This window comes from Charadrius vociferus, unplaced genomic scaffold (genome assembly GCF_000708025.1).
Source record: "Charadrius vociferus isolate BGI_N301 unplaced genomic scaffold, ASM70802v2 scaffold52, whole genome shotgun sequence".
NCBI classification, from domain to species: domain Eukaryota; kingdom Metazoa; phylum Chordata; class Aves; order Charadriiformes; family Charadriidae; genus Charadrius; species Charadrius vociferus.
The window spans coordinates 442,635-461,327 of NW_009647572.1; positions in this window are offsets into that span (position 1 = coordinate 442,635).

The window sequence follows — 18,693 nt, forward strand, 5'->3', positions numbered from 1 at the left end:
TAAACAAAACCTGCATTTGATTGATTTTTATTAATTATAAAACCTGCAGGAGCTTAGGAGTGCTGGAGACATCTTTATGAATATGTGCACTCAGTGAGTTTGCACTTAATATACCTCTGGTGCAGACACTCATAGTCACTACCTATAGGCAGAGAAGGTCCAAAGACTCAGTCTTGCCATGCGTGGATGCCATGACTGTCTGACACAGCGTGTCTGCCAGAGGACCAACTCTGTGGATCTTCTTAGAATAGAAGCCCAGGCTTTTGCCCTCAGAAGTTACCGCGTGGAGAGCACAGTATGAAATACCTGCATGATTTGCCCTTCACATGTGTGTGTATGTGTGGAGAGATGTGCTATTTCACTAATTCCAGTTTGGAAGATGTCGTGGTTTGGGCCGGATTCACCACTCAGGTGGAACAACAGATGCTCTTCCCCACCTCTCTCCGAGGAGAGGCAGGAGAGGGAGAAAGAGACTTAAGAGTTTAGAAGGAACTAAACTCCTTTAATGAAATATTAATATTAAAATAAAAAGGAAATAATGAAGTATATACAAAAATGTATCAAGCTCCCAAGATGACAATCACGCCAACAGCTGGCACTGAGGAAGTCCCAGACTGGACTCAGTGATGGACGGGAACTGGATTCCGGATCTGGATTCAGGATCGGGATCAAAGGCAGAGAAACAGACAGAGTCCTCCTCGGATGTCGGCCATTGAAGAAAGAGGACTGACCCTTTGATCCCTCAGCTTTTATACTGAGCATGAGGCAGATGGGACAGAATACCCTGTTGGTCAGTTTTGGGTCACCTGTCCTGTCCGCTCCTCCCCACAGGTGGGACCCCTCCACACTTTTCCCCTTCTGACCCTCCAACTGGGCAAACAACCAAGTTAGCTGCCTGTGGGTGTTATAGCAATAAGTATAAGCAAGAGCCTCTCTGCATACCATTCCTTGGCATCAACTATAAACATAGATCTCATCACTCTGAGAGCGAGCCATGTCTGCACAATATGCTGTTAATTTCAGTAGTTAGAAGAGGCCCAGCTAAAAAGTGAAGTTACTGAACAGAAAAATTATTCTGTTTTGCCTCAAACAAGGACAGAAGAAAAATACCCTCTTCCTCCCTTAAAAAAAGGGGGCATAAATTGAGTGAAAAAAAAAACAAACACCACATTCTCATAGTTATAAACTTTTTAATATTAACGGTGCACTGGTAGAATGAATGTGTTTTTCCTTCTTCTACGTAGCTGGCTCTTTTAAAATGCTTTGGAGTCTTGGTGCATTTGTTCAGAAAATCCCTTAATTTTCTCATTGGGCTTCTCATAGAGGTAGGAGAATATCTCATCTCCTTCATCTTTTTCCTCCTCTCTCTCTAGAGAAACACATCCTACAACCTTTCTTATGATTAGGGAAGCCAATGCATTACTCCCGTGCTCTGGTGCAATTTCTAATGTGCAAAATTTGGAAAGTGCCTTAGGCTGGCACACTACTGGATCTGTTCCCTTCTAGATGAAACAAATCAAAGTGGGACAAACTTCAATGCCCTGCCGCTGTGGCTTCTGATCACTCCTGTATTCACAGAAAAAAAAAGTAAATCCTCCAAAAGTTGCTTGTGGGTAAACTGAGCAGAGAATATATATCGAAGGGCATTAGTGAAGCCAGTAAAAGAACCCACTCAAAGAAAATAGTTAGATTTTTTCCAGTGTGCTGTATTCATTTGAGGTTAGTGGTTAAATACAGAAGATTTATATCAGAGTTTCCACTTAATAAAAGTATTTGTGTGGATGATCTCTGTTTAGTTACCGTTAGTAGGGATTTTGCAAAATGTAATTTTCAAAAAAGCAGCAGCCTATCTTATTGAGACTATCATCAAAGCTTCATGAAATCAGGGGTTGTTGACAGTGATATAACATAAATGGTATTCTTGATTTCTTATGTTTTTCTAGGTTGGAAGAGGAATGCATTACTGGAGAAACTGATACATCTGCTGTTCCAAGAACACAAATTGAGTTTATGACCTGAATATGCTGTACATGTAGAAAATAAGCAAATATATAATCCCATCACATGGTAGATGTGATAACTTACAGGAAATATGAAACAAGAAATCTTATTGTTCTGCTGTAATACATGTATTATGGAGTCATCAGAGGAGGCCAGACTGAACACAGGACGGAAAGGTAAGGAGTCACACAGACATCTCTTTTAGATTCATAGGAATTACTCGCAGGTATTAATGTCTGAGGTGTTCAGCCCTGATTGTCAGGTGGAGCTGCTGCCTCCACGCTCCCATCAGCACCAGTGTTTCCTCTCTCTTCCCAGGGAGCCAGGAGGTTAACTTGGACCCCTGTTTAAAGTGTTCTTGTTAAAGCCCTTCATGGCCCATACTGTCCTCAGTCAGATCCTTTCCTTTGTATCCTTCCCGGGTTTCTGCCTTGTCACACAGCTCCTGGACATCACCTCTGCTTTCCGTTCTCTCTCCAGAAAAAAATGCCAAAGGGCAATTTCTGCAATGGCAATTAATTATTTAATAGCAAGTGAAATTATTGATTTGATAAAGGTAACAATGTAAATAAATCAAATGTCTTTCGGCAGGACACCACACAATATGATGAACTGGAATGCTGTAAATTCAACAGGGCACATGGTAAATAGATTAGAAACCAGCAGGTCTTGAAATGCAACTATAAACATGGAGCAACTGTTGAGTAAAGTCCCACAGGGGCAATCTGACCCTAATTTTAATTGACATTGTAATTAAAGAATTAAAGGAGAAAAACAAAACAAAACAAAACAAAAAAAAAACAAAACCACCAACAACAAAAAACACACACCAAAAAAAAAACAACAAAAAAACCCCAAAAACCCCCAAAAAACAAAAAACCAAACCAGACCAACAACTATGACCACAGCTTGCTTTCGGCACAAATGTGAGAGGAATGGTGAAAAAAAAAAATGCAATGGCTGTTTACTGACTGTTTTATTTTAGTTGCTTAGGTAATGATATAAATTTTGTCACGATAAAAAATAAGGTCATGTACTTAATGACAAAGACTAACGACCGTTCTCCCAGGACTGGGGGAGGGGGACCAAGAGGAGGGGACTTCTACTGGATCTCAGAGTCCCTTGTGGATTAGACTTCCCAAAGTGATGGTGGCACCAAAAAGGATAATGGAGCTCATTGACATATAAACAAGGGGATAATGGTTTGAAGTGGGAAGATTTCTCTGTGGTACACTGCAGTTGAATCAGAGCTATCTGACATGAAGTGGGAATTATTATACAGCAAATCAGTTGCCTTTGTTATGTATGAGGTCAGGGAACAATCCCTTCTGGTTTTAAAATATATTAATTTATGTAGGGGGGGGTGAAAATTACCCTCACTAAAGCTTTATTCATCCCGGGAGGATCAGTGGAGCATACAAGGAATAGTAATTAAGTTTCTAGTTATTATTTTAACAGGAACATTGCAAACAAATCTCAACATTTTTTCAGACGATTCAGGGTTTTCCAAATGGAAAATTTCAAAATGTCAACTGTTTAAAACTTTGCATTCCCGTGTTTTCCCTTTCCCCTTCCCCTTCCACAGTGAACAAATGATGCTCGGAGGTTTCACTCCATTTCTAGTCCTGTTTTGGTTTGGGTTTTTTTGGTCAGGTTTTTGGGTGGGCTTTCCCCCCCCCCCGCCCCCCCTTCTCTCTCTGTTATTCTCAGGAATTCCTCAGTTTTGAAAAAGTTACAGAGTAGTTCAACGCTAACCGAAGGTCTCCGCTCTGGCAGGCCTTGACTGTTTTCCCCAAGTCCCACTCGGAACCAGCTGCCAAGACCCACAGCAGGTAAGGGAGGGCGGGCAGCAACCAGACCCCCACAGCCCCAGCGACACCCCCTCCCTCCCCTCCGCACCCTCTCTGCTGGTGGCCAGGGGGGTGTTCAGCTTAGGAACAACTCCTGCAACCCACCACCACCACCTGCACTTTTTCCCAACGAAGAGGGATCTGGAAGTTTTATGGGGTGATTCGAAGTGGCCAGAGCAGTTTGGAAAATCCGGGCGTTTGCATTGCTCTCCTTTTCCCTGTCTTCAATTAAGTGTTACATTGCAAATGTAAATTGTTTCGAACAGAAAAAAAAAAAAAAACCAACCAAAAAACAAACTTTGGACATGTCTGTATAGTGAAATCCAGACTGCCTGATGAAAGGACCAACAATCAACTAAATGATTGTTATAAACTAGGACTTAATCATGTTCTCACAGGTTATGGAAAAATCAGTGTTGTCTTTAGACAGTTTGCAGATATTCAGTATGGAAAGTTTTCCTTAGAGTTGTTCCGGGGAGGAGAGTGAGGGAATGCAGAGCCTACCATTAGAGACATTTAGGAGTTGTTTTATCAACAGTTGGATTACAAATCTGTGACAGAAAAATCACTCCAGTCCTTTCAAATTGCTCTATACTTAATAAAAGACCAAGTATTTAAAGGGAGAAAAGATACCATAGAAAGAGTTTTCTTAAACTAGTACAATCTGAGGCTGAGGAATTTGGAAGGTGTTTTATACAGATTTTTGTGGTTTTTAGCTGGGTGGCCAAAGTATACTACATTAATTTTAAGTCTGCACTTACAGACTGCACCAGAGTGGAGAGTAAACAATTAGGTTTGTTTGCTCTCTGAATTGTGATACTCTGGGTCTTTCATTGATTTAAAGGTATGTTGATCATATTTTACGCTTTGACAGCACCTGCCAATCCAAGATCTCAAATGCTTTACAGTAATTACTCAGTGAAACCCACAGAGCCTTCCTCCCTCTTTAAGCAAGATACAATAATGCTGAAAATGCAAATATTTGATGCATACTACTGAAAAAAAAATACATACTACTGAAAAAAAACTTACAAAATAAAAATCTTTTGCTGTGATAGGTAAGTGTTAGGAATTCTATTTTGTATATGGAGGAATAAAACAGTAAAGAAGTTGATAGTCACAGCTAGTTAGCAGCAATGCAACACATAAAAGCTACGACAACTCTAGCAGTAACCACACCTGGGACCCAAATTTTGAGAGGTGCCCAGTACCTCCTGTGCTTCTCCAAGTAAATGCCCAAATAAAAACAACCGGACTTGTAGTTCATATAAAAAGCCGTCTGCCAGTTCCCTTCTTTAGCTTCCAAACAAGGTTCCGCGCAGTCAGAGATTACAGGATATGAAAGGCTTGTTTCTGCTGTGATGGTAATGGGAAAATGTGGTAAGGAAAGGCTGAGAGAGAGCATATGCTGCTCCAGGCAATGCTAATGAGGGGGCCACTCATTAGCACAGTAGCCTTCCCTGCCATAAATCTGCCCCTGATTTGTTAATGTTTGCTAATATGTAGTTTACTCTAATAAATTAGAATAAATTGTACTAGCTAAATTGCCTGTGAGTTGCAGTTTCCCTTTGCAAGACTGGAGCTGCCTATATGGTTCATTTGCGTGTTCCGTTCCCTTCTATCCCCCTCCACTCTGCCCCGCTCCCTGCGCCGCCGGCCCCAGCTCCCGCTCGCAGACCCCCACGCACCCGGGACCGCTAAGCAAAACGAAATCGCGACCATTGAGTTTCGCTTGGTTTCATGCTGAAATCATGCAAAACCAGACACCTTATTTTTAGAGAAGTCAATGAATGAAGTTATCCAAATGAGGTTTCTAAGAAGATTCCAGCCAACCTGGGCTGAGATTTGGAGTACGTGGGTCCAGACTGAGACATTAAGTACTGATCACAAGTACCTCATGGTCTTTTACCAGTGGGTACAGTGAAATGCTGATACCCATTTACTAGATCCATATGCTGCCATCAGCACTGTTGACCACACGGAATCTAGCTGGATGCACAGAAAAATTGCACAGTTGCTCCTTCAGCTGTTCCTTTTCTTAGGATGAAGTTTGACGTTGCAGACAATAGGTAAAGGAAGGGATCTACCACCTTCTGCCATTGGCTGTGTATTCCCCTACACCGCTGATGCTTAAATGTGTCACACATGAGCCGCTTCAAGAAGCTAAACAAGAAGAGAAAGACTTTTTTTTTTTTTTTCCCACAGGTTTAACATGCTCCTGACCCAGAAAGCTGAACCAGTTCATCTAAGAGGCAAACAAGTCACTCAAGTCAGCCAAAATACCGGTGATTATGCAAGAGGAGTAGAAGGAGCATAAGTTGAGGGATAACAGGATTTTCTGTAAAGCCAAATTGCACCCTCAAAAATCCTATGTATTATTTAAATAGCCTGAAATTAGCAACATCTTTATTTAAATATAATTAATCAAATCCAGATGCAGTTTCACAAAATCACAGAATGGTTGGGGTTAGAAAGGACCTCTGAAACTCATCTAGTCCAACCCTCCTGCTCAAGCAGGGCCACCTAGATCCAGTTGAACAGGACTATGTCTCCAAGGATGGAGACTCCGTGACGTCTCTGGACAACCTCTGTCAGTGCTCTGTCACCCTCACAGTAAAAAAGTGTTTCCTGATGTTCAGAGGGAACCTCCTGTGTTTCAGTTTGTGCCTATTGCCTCTTGACCTGTCACTGGGAACCACTGAAAAGAGCCAGATACCCTCTTCTTTGTACCCTGCCTTCAAATATTTGTACAAATTGATAAGACACCTTCCCCTGAGCCTTCTCTTCTCTAGGCTGAACAGCCCACGTGAGAGATGCTCATAAAATTCTGTGAGGAATTTTTTTTTTATATTTCTTCTCCTGTGAGGTCAGGTAATGGAAGACAGAATGGAGTGTGCATTAAAATCTATCATTTGATCCTACTGAGGTGTCAATGGGACATCTATATGCTTAAGGTCCCTTTATAATAATTTAATATCTTGTGTATATAATAAATGGAGTCCAAAGAGTGATCCATCCCATCCTAAAGTAACTGTCTAAAACAGACAAGATGAACCATGCTCTAAAATTGCCTATTTCAATAAAGGAAGCATAGTGTAGTTATTTACACTGATGGAGACAAAACTTGGACAAAATTAGCGTCTCCTGTAAGTTACACAGAACTCTAAAGTGGAATTTGTTAAAGCATAAAATAAAAATACAACTGATGTGCCTATTCTGCATAGAAGGTATGCAGGGGATATTCTAAGGTGCTCAATTAGTGTTGTGGCCCCTAAAAATAAATTTAAAACAATTTTTCAAAAAATCTGTTCTCCACTGCAGAAATCTCATCTCTTTGGCAGAGCAAGATTTGAAGACTTTGGTCTTTGAAAATAGGCCTCATAAAAAAGATTTCTCTGGCAAACAAATTTACTACAAATGCACTATTATTTGGTTAATGGTAAAATATTACAAATGTTGGCCTAGACCATAAAGATATTTATATCAGCCACCGTTTCTGGGGTCATTTATGAAGTAGGATAGAAGGCAGGATAATTGTCATTGCAAGGAAGATACTTACTGTGTTGGGTAGTGATCACCTAACAATGTACTGTAGAGATTTAGTTTTGGTACACTACTGTGTTCTTTTTTGTTTAATGAACAGTCTCTGGTTTGTCTGAAACTTTTGTAACTTTTTGCAGATGAAAGAAGCATATATAGTGGGAGAAAGGAGAAATTATGGATGAGCTTCAGAGGGGCTTTGATAGGATACAGATTCAGCTTCCTTTTAATCATCTGGATATCATCTGGACAATCATCTGCTTCTTCACAAAAGAAAACAAACACTAGACATTTTTGGCACAAGATTTAAGTTGGCTGGTATTAAACAGCAGCTGTAGATCAAGTCCCTCTATAGTAACCCTCCCCCTCAATAGAGATTCTGATTTTAAATATTTAGGCTTCCATGTAGATGAGACTGTGTACTTCTGGAGACACACTCATGCATTTGCTTATAGAAAAGGGGTTGAGATGAAATTAGGTGTGTTTTATTATTTGAAGACTTGTTATACTTTGCCTGTCAGGAGAAGTTTAGCACTGTAATTAATGTTTCCATGAATTAAACACAGGAGTCTAATACATACAGTGACAGTATTTTAAGTAAAATATATGGTTGCTCTATCATCTGTTTAACAGACTTTGCCAGTTCATATTTCATGTTCGTTTTGAATATTAGTGAATCTCTGGTTGTTCTTCCTTTAAAACACCCTTGTTGCATTGCACGAGAAAGAAATGTAACTGTGTATTACTACAAAGAACAAGAAAGTCTTTTCAATATTCTCCAAGTAGTCAGAATACATGACGTGGAGCCTAGGCTCTGATACGCATCTGGGGTTGCACCTCTAAGTGTGGTCTTTTGGTCCTGGAAATAATTCCAAACACTGAAAACACTGAGCATTGGAACAATTTCTTTACACATTCTATTTCCCTTCAAAATACTGCAAACAATATTTAAAATATTTTTGCTACTTTACAAGGATATAATCTAATAGCTGTATGGACAAATATGCTTTACTGGAAGATCTGAATTCAGATTTTCAAAATCATAAGGCTCTGAAAGGAACAGAAAAAGTTATCGAGATAGGTCAGTGCCTACCCACTATCGTTATTATCAGTAAGGACTTTGGCACAGGGGAAATCTTGAAAAATCCAGGTACTTCTGTACACACTGAAATGAGAAGTGGTAGATGTTGTAAAAATCCATCCGATAAAGTGAATGATCTTCCAATCCAGTTTCTTATGTCAGTGCACACTAATCAAAAGGATAAATCGAGCTCATTTTACTCTCACTTGGCATTCCATTAACAGCCTGCGGATTGGATATTTGGGTCTTGAAGAGTTTGTGACTTAAGTGCTTCTCTGACATTAGATCTGGAGTAACTAGGAAACTCAATTTACTATTTTTTTTTCCTCGAGGAAGAGGGCTGGAATCAGACATTATCTTTCAATATTCTGAAAGAAAACAGTGCAGTAGCTGAAACCAAAAGGAATGCAGGGGAGCCCACAAGCAGCATCCAGTATGAAATGCATACAGAGGGTGTCTTAAGAGGTTCTACCCTTCAGAAGCTAACCACAATGTTATTTTCTTGATAGATGATAAGCAAAGAAGCATGGTGACGACATGCAGAGAGATAGGGTCATGCTGACAGGGAAGGATGGATTTTAGGAGAGAAATATGGTAGACTACAGACAAGAAATTAAGATGCAAAACCAATACAGAATATGAGGAGAGGTTTTTTATTTTACCTTTTCAACAATTTTTCCAGTGGTTTAAGTCCTTTGTTCCAGTTCACAATGCATAGAGTCCAGAAATGGTTTCAGTGACAGAGCTGACTCATCACAACTGTACTGCCTGAGATGAAGAATTCAGGACGAGCTTCACAGACCATTTCTTAGGGTTGTACCAAACAGAGGATGTTCAGAGATGAAGATTAAGTCTATTTTACTTAGGCAGGAGGAACTACTGTTTGGGGGGTTTTTTTAAGGCTTTCATTTTTAGAGAAAATGATGTGAGTGACACAAGAACAATTTCAGTTACGATATACTCCATGTTTCCAAAGACAGTTTACAAAAGTATTCATGACTTCATATTAACCAGTTTTTCCACATATATTTATCTCTTTTTTACTATTGAAGCTATTAACTGACTAAACCCACATTAAATTAAAAGGCTATGAAAGATTAACACATCATTTATTTTGAAATGCAAGCATAATTGAACATATGTTTTGACCTAGAGAGGAGCTTGTTTGTTTACCTGTAATGACACAATGTGCATGTGGTGAGATTGCCACATAAATGGACTGGGCAAGTGAAGCAAACAGTCTAAATAATGAATTTGGTCTCTGATATTTCTGACCTTTTATTGTATCAGTAACAGCAACATAGGCTCATCAGAGGTATAGAGTCAAGTGAACTTATTCCAGGAAAAAGTAGTAATGAAAACTGGAAAACAATAGAGAAAAATATGGAGATTTCAGAACAGATAATAGAAATAATTTCTTTTCATAAGTTTCTCCCTAAATTCTTTTTCATTATACATTCTAATTGCTTTTCAAGGCCAGTGATTTGACCCTCCCCATTTTAATCAGGAGAAATATAAAAGCTCTATGATGAAAGAAATGAACTGGGTAGCTATTTACTTCTTTGTCATTCCTACCAGTGGATCTTCTATGTCAAAATAATGTGTTGCTTGAATTCCTGACTAGTTTTCTTTAACAAGCCCACAGGAGTATTTGGTATATGCAGAACATTACTCACACTGTATGTAACTTAATCTTTAATGCAACAGACTTTTCCAAACAAGTTTATAAACACGAGCCATTCTGGTGTTACTACAAGGGCAAAGAACCAGATTTTGCTCCAAATTGTGCTGGCAACTCTTTTCCTCTTTTGAAATGTGTGGAATCATTATAAATTTGCACCAGAGAACCTGAAAGTAGTTTTTTTTTTTCCCACTGCACAGCATAAATCAAGCTGCAGTATGGACACAATCCCTGAGTGACATGTGTTGAAGTTGGTATACATGCGGCACAGGATGTGGAGCTGCCACTGCTACATGGGATGTATCCCGACATCGTGCTGCCAGTGGCGGTAACTAACAAGAAAAGCTTTGGTGACCCATGCCTGGATCGTACAAGACTTGTGGCTATATATATAGACAACTATGCATCTGCATCTCTTCCATAGAAAGAAGAGAAAATTCAGGTCACCGATTTCACAAGAGCCTAAACATTTGACTCTAAGAAAAATTATTTGAGGACTAGGAAACTAGGGGCTTAGCAAATCTATGTTCAGCAGCGTGCAAGGGAATGGACTTTATGAGCCAGATGGTCCTTCTCCATCATATGTTCCTTGTGTGAGAATGGAGGCTAAGATAAGTGATTTTAATAACTCTTTTAAGATGTTACATTAACTGTAGCAAATTTAGGCTTCTACTTTCAGTGTGTAGCTTTGAATGCCACCCAAGCTAGAGATTTCAAACAGTCAAAAATCAGCTCTGCAAAAACCCTGGGGTCTCTTTTTGAATGAAAAAGATAACAAACCTCAGACTCTTTATGGTGGAAAAGTCTCTTCCACACCATAACCAAACACTGTTGACACTAGAATAATTATTCTGTTACAAGTAGCAATACTGGAAGAGTTATAATAAATGGACCTCAAATTTGTTACCATAAAATTCAGTTAGACAAAAGAAAGTGGTTAAAATCTTTTTAATTGGACTACTTTAACATGCCCTCTGTTGCTATAGCAATTGCAGCAGAGCAATAGAAAATGGGAAAATTACCCGATACTGAGAGTTTAACTGCAATTGATTTGCCTGACGCTAGGTAGAATGAACACAGCAGAAGACTATTACACATTGCTCATAAGCTGACATGATCTATCCACAAAGAGCGCACAAAAAGAATTCCTTTGCAATAATTTATTAAAGAAAAACCTGTGTTCTACATTCACGCTACGTAAGCAAATAGTGTGGACAAGTAGATGCAAGATGGTGCTGTATGTATTTCAGAAGTGTTTATTTTGTACTCCTTCTAGTCTGGTTCTGTGGACTGAATGCCCATTAAACAACTGGAGCCTTCTGAGCACATTCCTGGAATATACCTGCAACGTGAACTAAAGCAGGGAAAGTGGAGACAAAAGTGCACTCCTTATGATTACTGGAAATCTAGTCAACAAAATCAATGGAGTCTAGCTCCATAAGCGCTTATGTTTTCCCTGTTGACTGTAGTGAGAGTTTGACATGATGACATATTGAAACGTTCTAAACTGAGGCAAATGCCATGTTCTCCGTCTCAGAAGATGAGGATGCTGTTGAGCAGTGTCTAACAGCATCGCCCTCTGTGAGTTCTGCCATATCACTAAATGTAAACTACTTCCTCAACTCTTCTCTTTGCTGCATTCAGAATGGTTCCTTTCCTCTTCTTCTGTCTATTTTCTGGAAAATTAGTGGCATATAGCCTGCTGGTCCTCTGTCTCAGTTAAAACTGATAGTGGGTTCCAAAATAGTAGGGGATGATCTGACAGACAAACATGAAGAAGGACTCCTCAGTCCTCTAAATTTCATTTATTTAGGAAAACACAGGGTAAAGCATCAAAAACATTACCAAAATCACAGCAGAAGACTCAAAAAAGTAACTACTTTAAACAAGAAATACCCAGTGCTTTATAAGCTTTGCAGTCAAACCTGGGCTGCCTCACCCAGTGCGTGAGAACAATGGGACACTGCAGATTTTTTTAGCTGGAGCCACTAGCTGTTAAGCAAATATCTTTCTTTCAAACCATTCACTTCCATCTTGGTTTTAAGTTACACGGGCAAATAGAGCTAAAAGAACAGAGCTGAAGCAAAGAGGCACTGAAATTCTGCAAAGGAACAAACCAGAGAAAGGCATTCCTTCGTTTTCTCATATTCACACAAATGGAAATCTGAAAAGTGAAAATGCTAATGGTACTTCAAAAGTATGAGTATCTTGGGCAATTTAAATCCTTAAAGATTACTGCAGAGAGAAAGATATTTCCAGAGTTATTCTTTTCCAGTATCAGAAATTCCCTTTATTAAACGAGTTCAAGTAACAGCTCAGTGTTTCCAAATTTAAAGAAAATGTGAAGTGTTATGTTTTCCACAGAGAAAAAGAGACAATATTTTCTGTTCTGGAATAAGTCATTTTACGTTAAGTAAAACAACAAAACCAGGAAAATATAAAAAAAAATCAAAATTGCCAGTTCCATCGGAGAACTGCAGCTACCCCCAGAAAGAGCAAAGTCCTGGAAACATCCTGCATGGAAAATGGAATCATTACTGCTGTATGTTACAGTTTCATATACCACAGTAAAGGCACGTCTGTCTCTTTCCTCTGGAATTAGAAAATATTTTACTGCATGACCCAAAAGTTTCACTATATTTGGTTTTCCTGAGTTTCTGTCAGCAGCAGTTCATATTCTAGAAGATGATAGAGAAAGTACCTCTTATAAATACATCATATATGTAAGAATAAAGTATTATGGATCAGTCTGGAAGTGATGACATTAACAAATATTACTGTTATCGAATGAGAAGATTTCTTCATCTATCTGTGAAAATAACTCAAATTGTTTCAATCAGGGAGCAAACTTTCCTTCCTCAGTTTCCAGTTTGAAATTATTCCTAGTGAAGAAGCAAGGATAAAGGAACACAAGACAGAGACAGTCTGACTGCAAATGTCTTGGCTAGGTTGGCACAATTCCATATTGTGGAAAGCAAAACAAGGACAGAAAAAAATGACCTATATTAAAAGTATGGAAACCATAACTCCATTATATCTTAATGTCGTATTAAGGATTTAGAAAACAGCGGTGCATCCAATGATGAGGGCACTGATAGACTCAATCCAGGATTTTTAGATCTTCAGGATTTTTACATGGTTTTCAGAAAATATCACACAGTTTCAGATATTTCTTGAGAGAGAAAATAAAGTTTTAACAAAAAGCTTTTGAAGGGGAGATTTTCAGCATGGAGCTTTTGATCAAGACAAGCATAAAGAAGATAGCAGAGCAGCCAGTAGCTGCAAGAGGTAAGTGTGGCATAAGAGCTCTGGATTTAAGTTCCTGACCTGTTTATACAAATTGGAGCAGCTGCACCGTGAGGGGCTGAGAGGTGTGACTGAGCATTCAGTGATCCTGTGGTTAAGACATCCACAGGGTTGCGCAAAGAACTAGTTGAGCAAAGCACAGGTATGAATGATATTCTACATCACTGCGTTACCGGACAGACTATTCTGTGGTGGGTCAAAGCCTACCACTTTGACCAGATGCACCACCTGGTTGATACATACCAGTTTCTGCATTTTCCAATAAAGCAAGTTTCACTGGAAAATTCCCAACCAGCTCATATCAAGAATGGGCTCTTGTTTGTCAGGCCAGATGAGCCACCCCACCACCTGGTAACCTTTCCCACACTTTTTGGCAGGTAACACTTGGTATGAATGCCAACGGACATCATCCCAACCCCAGAAGGTGTTCACTGTAAACTGAAGCAGGCACCAAGGGGACTCCCATGAATCAAGACAGCAGCTGGGAACATTCTCATTACTGGAGGAGAGAGGTCGGAGAGAAGCAGCCCATGATCACAGCATCAAGCTTTAGCAGATGCCTACACAGGTGCTAAGATAGATGTACCGGGCTTAAAGCAAACTGGGGGAAAATTATGTCCCCTATTTAGAAATCGGATTCCAGTTAGACAGTGAGAAATGGAAAGCCATGAGTGCAATGCCCACAAGAAAAAATGAAAACAGACTGTGGTGATGTATCTTTTCAGGTACTGCAATTACCTATGAGAAATCAATGCATTCTTCAGGCGATTAATTATGCAGTGTAAAAGCAGACAGAGACACAAGAACAGATCATAGGCAAAGTGTTATTCCTGACGTACACAACCCCTACAGGACAGCTAGAACTGTGCTGCCCAAAGCTGCATTAACACCGCATGAAAACCTAAGGCCGTGTTCTCTGGAAAGAGATGACTTAGTGGGATGCGTGGTCTCATCACCAGTAACCATCACAAAGAAAACACTGCATACTGCAAGACTGAGCACATTTCACGTTACTGAGACGCTAGCATTATGCTGCAAGGGTGAGGAACAGCTCACTAACAGCATTACTAATGACAGAGATACACATCAAAGCATGCCTCCTGGACACAAGTATTCTTCCAGCTCTGTGAAAAACGAAAATATATGCAAAATGCAATACCTTTGTTTCTCTTTTGAGAGTGTTGAGAGTGGCAGACAGTAGAAAAGTTCATACTCCAGAGCTAGCCATGTCTCAAGGAGCAAATGCCTCAGGAAGTTAGTCCCTATTATAGACAAAGCTACAAAATGGAGTTTTGTTTAAAAAGGCAGGGATAAAGCAGTAGTTTCAGAGGATTTGGAAGTCAGCACAAATGCATTCGTCACATGTGGAGAAAGAGATATGTCTGAGATGAGCTGGGGGAGCAGCTACTTCACAAGCAGAAATGTTAAATCAAGCATATGTAGATCTATGAAAAAAAAAAATCCCAGTCCAGCAATCAACAGAACCAGAAGATCTGTAATGGATCTTTTCATTATTAAATGTTACAGAAATTACAAGATAGCAACAGATTAGTACACTATTTCCTAGGAAGTGGGCTGGATGCAGGGCAAAACGAAGGTCACAGGCAAAAATGTCTGTGTTGCTTAAAAAGCCTGTCAACTGGTTGCTGTGATTGTGTTGAGACCACTAACGCCATGTGCTGACCAGGAGTTTCTTATTGCTTCTTTGCTCTTCCCTATCATCATTTCTACTTGTGTGCACTGGTTCTCAGCTTACATACAAATTCAGGCAGAGACTCTTTTTGATCTCTGAAAGATGTGTAGCAAACCTGGCTTGTTGAGACAACAGGCCTCCATGCCCCACGGTAGAACACAAATCAGTCAGTGTCAATTGGGAAGTTAAGCACAAATTATCGTCTAATAGGTGCTTTGAAAGCAAATGAAGACAGAGTTGCAAGACATCCTGGAGTGTTACAGCAGTTATCAACCATTCAAGGGGGGACCTCAGGAAAGGATGCGTCAAAGAACAATGTTTTTGTTTCACACTCTTGCAGAAAAATGAATAACAGAACAAAAGAGCAGTAAATGATAGGGGACAATAATGATCCAAAGATCCAAGGCCAACTTACTCAGGTCAGCAGATCTGGATATAGCCCTCAAGGAATGGTATGAAGCCAGAGCTGCACTGCAACAGAGAACATGGGAGATACATGGCAGATTGCCCTGCAGTAGGCAAGGCAAGCGATTAAGTGTTCTCAGTGATCGGTCTTCTCCTATGTAGTTAGGCCAAGACCAGGACTTGAACTTAACAAGAATCTCAATGATCCGTGACACCCAACGCTTCTGATTTTTCTGCAAGACTTACAAACAACGTTAGATAATAGCAAACAACATCAGGAGCAAGCTCTAGGCTACATTAAGTAGAACCTAAACAACCACGTAGAAAAGACTAGTAAAACCATGATGGCATGAAGAGAAAGGATGGCTTCCCAGAACATCTGCACACTGATAATGTCTGGCCCCAGTAAGTCAAGAAAGGCTTTCACAGAGAACCCAGAGTAGATAGTAAGAGAACTTGTATGTACAACTCAAATGGAGGGATATAGCCTGGACCTGTTCATTAGTTGCTTCTTAAGCTGTGGAGAGAGGTTCCCTTCTGGCAAAGCTGTTCAAGAAGTATCTTCTGAGCTCGTACTAACTCAGTGGGGACAAGTTATAAACAGTATGCAATGAGGACTGTTTAGATTTTCTCTGAAAAAGGATAAGTATTAAGATGTTCATTCTCCAAAAAGAGCATCTTGGAAACATCTCCAATCCAGACCTCATATTCTGCATTAGTGCTAAGAGAGGATTTTCGCTGGGTCTGTCCATGAAATTCTCCAGACAGTGCTGATGGTCATGTTGGAGGCAGCTAGCACTTTTCCTTTTTCATCCAGAGGTGAAAACAAATGGTATAAGAGCATTCCGTATTAAAAGACAGTAAAATATTTATATATGTATTAGGATTTATGTTACACTGAAGCAGATCTACAGCAACCAAATGAGGAAATCAATGAAGGTGGTGCTGACAGACACAGGGAAATGGTTGAGAAAGTCATCACAAGTTTTTCAAATGTTGGCTGCAGATGTTTGCCTACAAGAAACTATATTCTTTAAGAATCTCTGAATCCTTGATTGGTGAATTCGCTGCTTGCAAAATAAGAAACTGTTCCTAGCATTCAGCTCCAGCAGTGTGAAGGGTGCACTAGGGAACACCTGAAATCAAAACCTAGGCAGAATTTTGATAACAGTAGAATTGGGATAAGGAACTTAATTTTAATTTATGGTACCAGACTGCTTTTGTGGGCCTAAGTCACTTATTCAAAGGTGTATTCGAAGTCAATGGCAGAGTTGGAAAATGAGTTTTTACTTATATACTAGAACTCTGCTGAGGCCATTCTTATGTGACTGAATGGAAGCTGAATTTACCAGGTTGATAATCTAGAAAATATGTGTGGAACAGTGTCCTTGCTTATCTTAAAGCAGAGATAAACTCTCTTTGCCCTTTTTTCTGAGCCTGACTTCGTTCCAGACATCACTTTTAGGTATGTGCTTTATTTTTTTTAGGTTTTTGGAGAGAGAGAGGGAAGGAGGGAGAGAGAGAAAGGGAGGGAGGGAAGAGGAGGACATCAGTAAATCCCCTTAAAAATTATTTTGCAAATACAGATTTTACTTTTCTGTATGTAAAATTTGGATCAACTTCTAACATCTATTTTGCCTGAGGCAAAGACAGTCTTTTCTGCTTATGTAAGGGACAGAACTGAGACCTACTGGATCTGTCTACAGATAATCTATAGCCTCTCCACGACTTTATGTCTCTTCACTCTGTGGAAGCTCCTGCCTCTGGATAACACAAAGTTTCAGAGACAGAAAGCAGAAGGAGAGGAAGCCCATCTGCTAGCCACAGGAACTTCCCCTGCTGACCCTACATACTTCCAGCTGTAAATCCAAGGAAGAGTTAATGCCTGCTTCAAAGCCTGAGGCACAGATAACTTCGCTTCCACTCTACCTGCCTGCAGCCCTGAGCTGCCAGGGGGTGGTGGTCTTAGCATGTGGCAGCCAGCTCGTGTGGCGATGCTGCAGGGACTACACTGGGCATGGTGAAGAACAGGCACGAAACCGGACCCTAGCTTTCCTCATTCCTGTGAATCAAAGAATCATGAAATACCTACCTATGTCTAAACAGAAGCAAAGCACAACCTTCTGTTGTTATTGAAATTTGACAGAATTATCCCAGAAATGAACTTGCACCTCCACAAGCGACATGGTTGCCACAGAGTACCATCGGTCACTGCTCTGAAATGCCTGATTTATTATACACAGGTATGAGGTAATTACTACATATTTATTATTTTATTATGTGTTTATTTTGGAGAGGCAATAGGCTATCTGTAATTAGGTTTGCATCCATTACAAAGCTCTTTTTTAAGCTGTTTCATACCTTTGACCTGCCTTGGCTTGAAAATTACCACATTTACTCTGCATGCAATGGGGAATGGGTCTTTTACTCTAGAAGAAAAGTGTCCTGGTGCTTCAGTTACTGAATTTCAAATCAGAAACAGCAAAGGAAGAAACTTTTCTCACTTATTCCATTAAGAATGTGAAAAGTATGTTTGGTGGAAGAATTATATCTGTTTTGTTCAGCTTTGACAAGTTTCCTTTGTAATCACTGGCTTTAAAGCACATGGGCCTCAGTCCTGCCATGAGTTCATCCTTTCAAAACTCTGAGCATCCACAAAGCCTGCGTGAAGCAAATGAGCATCTGCCTGTCTGCACTCCATCCTCTGGACTCAGGGGTTTATGATCTGTTTTCCATTTTTTTTCCCCAGGCATCATCCTCTGTCAGATCAATAGGGTATTTGGTCATGAAACAGGGAAATAAACTACCTTTACTTTGAACTGAAGCACTGCAAGTTCCTTACTGGTACCCGTTGTTGCATTTGAATTGGTGTTCTTTTGTATAAAAGATTCTGTTACCAAAAGTTTGTGTGTTCTTTTCTCATTATTTAAATGCAAAACCTTGTTCCCCTAAAAAAGGTCCTCCCCTTTTAGTGGCAGAATGGCGGAAAGTAAAACATTAGATTAACACATTCGTTGGCAATTTCCCACCAGCACAACCAGAGATAGGATTGGTTTTCATAAGAATAATTTTTTCTCTCAACAATTCTTACTTGAGGTTCCCTTTAAACCTACTGGGGTGAATCCCTTGCAGTCCT